The sequence below is a fragment of the Myotis myotis genome, unplaced genomic scaffold (assembly GCF_014108235.1).
Source record: "Myotis myotis isolate mMyoMyo1 unplaced genomic scaffold, mMyoMyo1.p scaffold_m19_p_12, whole genome shotgun sequence".
Classification (NCBI taxonomy): domain Eukaryota; kingdom Metazoa; phylum Chordata; class Mammalia; order Chiroptera; family Vespertilionidae; genus Myotis; species Myotis myotis.
The window spans coordinates 61,011,982-61,016,791 of NW_023416316.1; the positions used below are offsets into that span (position 1 = coordinate 61,011,982).

Genomic DNA, 4,810 nt, shown 5'->3' on the forward strand with positions numbered 1-4,810 from the left:
GCTAGGGCAATAATAGATGCCATATCTCAATGTTAGTTGAGAGATAAACCTATGGTGTCTGTAAATATTAACACAACTTTTGAACTCCCTCGCTCACATGAGGCTGTAAAAGAGCTGAGAGGGTGGAGAACAAGAGAGAATTTGTGAGAGGATATCTTTGCAGGGACTTCAACCTCCCAACATTGGGGTTCTTCATTTCTACCAAACTTCAATGGAATTTGGCTGTGTGTTCTTTTAAAAAGGGATCCTTTCCATGAGAGAATGCCCAAAGGGCATTGCAATTGATTGAGGGAAGATCAAGAACATCCAGAAAGAGAAAAGGCATAGTCATGTCAAGACCGTGCAGCCTCGTTGCTGCCCAAGCACATATTTTGTGTTTAAAACTCTGGCAATTATTCTGTGTGCTGCTTATTCTGCACTATCTTTACCAAATTATGGTGACTGGAACAGTAGGTTTGGATATGAAAGCAGCTTGCCCTGCCAATGGGTTGGCCCTCACCATCTGGGAGGTACTTGAGCAAAATTGGTGTGACACCCCAATCTTATCTCCTGTTAAAGCAACTGCTGCCTGGCCAGAACTTAGATGCATACTCGCACCTCTCTCAAGGGAGGCCGGGAATTATTGACTTTAGCTGGGCTGCTTTTTGATCAGCTAACACTCTCGAGTTCTTTTGCTAATAAAAGAAAGGGAGAACAAATACCCCGGACAACTGGTTATCTTATCCACAATTCTTTTACTAATTCAATTGACATGACATACTACTGGTTGATTAGTCTCGCTAAAGTACAAGTTGATCAGTTCATGTATCTTTTCAAAAAAATTTCAATTATCTTCAATTTCCTGCTGAATATAGTTTAAACTCAGTTCCCCTTAAGATAATTCTTAGTGTTTTATTAGACAAATATAAACTTATCTGCTTTTCTATTCTTGAATATTTATATAATCTTTCTTTTGTTATTGTGAGCAATGTTAATATCCTTGTAGGTAACATGATTAGTGTTAGTCACTTCTAAAAGGGCATCTAAAAATTTTATTCACATTCCTTTATGGCATTTCATGTAACATGTAGCACAAGATACATGTTTATTAAATACTTGCTCTGTGAGTAACAAATGGGCTAACTCTGCCATGGACTAGTGAGCTACGGCCTCAGAATCTCCGGTTCACAAATTCAGCTCCAATAATTAAGCAAGTTCTAACAGAAAACATCAAAAGTAAAATAAGAAAGAGAAGAAAGAGCATGAAAGAGCCTGGAGAATTTAATACAATAGCATTAGTGTAGGTAATGCCAGCTGCTGTAACAAATAAACCCTCTATTAATGGTTTCACACAAAATGAAACTTGAGTTTTTACTCAAGCAGTTAGTAGTTTAATACTGATCTTCATGTTTGGGGAGAGAGAGAGGGTGGGGATGGTGGTCATTTTTCAGAAGCTAGGCTGACAGAAGCTCTGTTGTCTTCATCAATGTGTCTTCCAAAGGTGCTATTCTAGTTAGAAGCGAGGGAAAGAGGAATAGTGAGTAAGGCACACCTGATTCTTAATGACTGTGCCTGAAATTTACAGGTCTCTATTTAGATGCAACATGGGCCGGAACAAGCAGTCCCTGGTTGGGCAGCCTTATCCCAGCAACAACTCTACACCTGGCCCTCCCTCATCAACATTAGCTGAATAATCCCAAAATGCCTCAAAATCTGAATAGACTGCATATATGTGGAGGGAAGGCTAATTGAAAGGTGTGTACCTGTTGGTCTCCTTCATTTATTTCTCTCCCCACCAAAATGGTACTCATATATTCTTGGTTTCCTTTAAAATTTACTAGTAATCTTAAGAGTTGTCTCTCTCTTCTACTTAAAACTTAGGTTCGAAATAAATACAAGACTAGATAATTTCTAAAGTCACATTTTCTGAATGTGAGTTATCACTGTAAAGTGAAAAGAGCCTGGGATTTTTAATCAGACAGATTTGGGCTTCCTGCCTAGCCCACTGCAAAGTGTGTGTGTGTGTGTGTGTGTGTGTGTGTGTGTGTGTGTGTGTGTGTGTGTTAAAATATGTTTTTATTGGTTTTAAAAGAGAGAGGGAGTGAGGGAAGGAGAAAGAGAGAGAGAGAGAGAGAGAGAGAGAGAGAGAGAGAGAGAGAGAGAGAGAGAGAGAAAGAGAAACATGGATGTGAGAAACACATTGATCGGCTGCCTCCTGCACATTCCCCACAGAGGATCCATAAGGGATCGAGCCTGAAACCCAGGGATGTGCCCTGACTGGGAATTCAACCAGCAACCTTTTGGTGCATAGGATGATGCTCAACCAACTGAGCCGCATTAGCCAAGGCTAACTGTACAAATGATTTTTGGCACAAATGATTTAACATCTCTCAGTTTCAATTTGCCCATCTGTAAAATAGGGAGGAGCACTTGGCTGGCATGAGATAACTATAAAATGCTTGGCTTTAGCCTATATTACCTTTTCAAAGACTTGATCTCACCAGACTGGATGTGCTAGGTGAACTTACATAATGTTGAAAATTTACTTTCCTGTTTCACCCTCCCATATTTATTCTACAACTGGCTCCTTGTTCTAATCTTTCTTCCCCCGGTAATGAACCTAGTCATTCCTTCTGCTCTTTTCATCATTTTCAGTTCAATGCCAAATCTAACTTCTCTCTACTAACAAAACCTTATCTTGTTGTCTGAGTTTGTTTGTTTTTTTTTTCTCTCTCTTTTTTTTTGTTAAAAATATGGAATGCTTCACGAACCTGCGTGTCATCCTTACGCAGGGGCCATGCCAATCCTCCCTGCATCGCTCCAACCTTAGTATATGTGCTGCCGAAGAGAGCACTCTGAGTTTGTTTTTATCTGTGTTTTAGCCAAATTCACTCATAATCTCTTCTGAGTAATTCTCCTCTCAACTTAATGCAGACCCTGGAGCTCTATCCACTGAGCCAAACTGGCCAGGGCTATTGTCCTACTCCTTGTCCCCATCCCATTCTGAGCTCTCTCTTAGAGTCTATAAAGAATTACTCAGTGGACTGAACAGATCAGACTCATACTCCACAAAGGCTGTCATGCCAGGAATTTATTGAAAGCCCTCTTGCATGTCATTCTGAAAAATGCAATTTTTACTCAAACCATCCTGTTGTAATTTTGGCCTCAAAGAGGGCTAATGTAATACTGACTTTCATATCACCATCTTTTCTGATTGTTTTCCATCAATAGATAAACATAGGCATTGCTGTCATGGGCACAGGAATATGACCCAGCCTTCAGCTTTCCCCTTTTCTCTTTCTCTTTCTTTCATTTACCAACTACAGAGGACAGAGAGTGAGCCCCCGTAAGTGGACTGCACTCACAAATATCCCGGGTTTGGCCATGCACTCCCCACTTTCATCTCTTAGCATTCTTGCCCCAAACCATTACATTTCCAGTGAGAATGGTGTGTTTCATCTGTAACTACAAATAGAGTGGGAAAATGAGGCCACTGCAGGTAAAATCGCATATAGCAGACACTTGCTGTTATTTCTGGCTAGCTAGCCATCAAACCTCCATTTCACTTGGGGGAACTTTCTCCCGCAGCCCTGTATGTGCCTTGGTGAGAGGTAGGCACATTAGCCTAGATCAGTGATGGCGAACCTATGACACGCGTGTCACAGGTGACACGCGAGCTCATTTTTTTGGTTGATTTTTCTTTGTTAAATGGCATTTAAATATATAAAATAAATATCAAAAATATAAGTCTTTGTTTTACTATGGTTGCAAATATAAAAAAATTTCTATATGTGACACGGCACCAGAGTTAAGTTAGGGTTTTTCTTTTTTTTAAATTAAATCTTTATTGTTCAGATTATTACATTTGTTCCTCTTTTTTCCCCCCATAACTCCCCTCCTCCCAGTTCCCGCCCCACCCTCCGCCCTCACTCCCCACCCACTGTCCTCATCCATAGGTGCACGATTTTTGTCCAGTCTCTTCCCGCATCTCCCACACCCCTTTCCCCCCCAAGAATAGTTAGTCCATTCCCTTTCTATGTCCCTTTCTATGTCCCTGATTCTATTATGATCACCAGATTATTTATTCACTTGATTCTTTGATTCACTTGTTGATAGATGCATGTTTGTTGTTCATAATTTGTATCTTTACCTTTTTCTTCTTCTTCCTCTTCTTAAAGGATACCTTTCAGCATTTCATATAATACTGGTTTGGTGGTGATGAACTCCTTTAGCTTTTCCTTATCTGTGAAGCTCTTTATCTGACCTTCAGTTCTGAATGATAGCTTTGCTAGATAAAGTAATCTTGGTTGTAGGTTCTTGGTATTCATCACTTTGAATATTTCTTGCCATTTCCTTCTGGCCTGCAAAGTTTCTGTTGAGAAATCAGCTGACAGTCGTATGCGTATTCCCTTGTAGGTAACTGAGTTTCTTTCGCTTGCTGCTTTTAAGATTCTCTCTTTGTCTTTTGCTCTTGGCATTTTAATTATGATGTGTCTTGGTGTGGTCCTCTTTGGATTCCTTTTGTTTGGGGTTCTCTGCGCTTCCTGGACCTGTAAGTCTATTTCTTTCACCAGGTGGGGGAAGTTTTCTGTCATTATTTCTTCAAATAGGTTTTCAATATCTTGCTCTCTCTCATCTTCTGGCACCCCTATAATTCTGATGTTGGTACGCTTGAAGCTGTCCCAGAGGCTCCTTACACTATCTTCATATTTTCAGATTCTTTTTTCATTTTGCTTTTCTGGTTGGGTGTTTTTTGCTTCTTCGCATTTCAAATCTTTGCCTTGATTCTTGCGCTCCTCTGGTCTGCTGTTGGGAGTCTGTATAGTATTCA

General features: G+C 40.2%; 1 non-coding gene across 1 annotated transcript; it reads right to left on the reverse strand.

Moving 5' to 3' along the window:
• Positions 1–2,726: 2,726 nt before the first annotated feature.
• On the reverse strand, positions 2,727–2,833 carry LOC118667850. Its single transcript, XR_004971426.1, has one exon. It is a non-coding gene; the product is annotated as a U6 spliceosomal RNA (small nuclear RNA).
• Between the last annotated feature and the right edge of the window lie 1,977 nt (positions 2,834–4,810).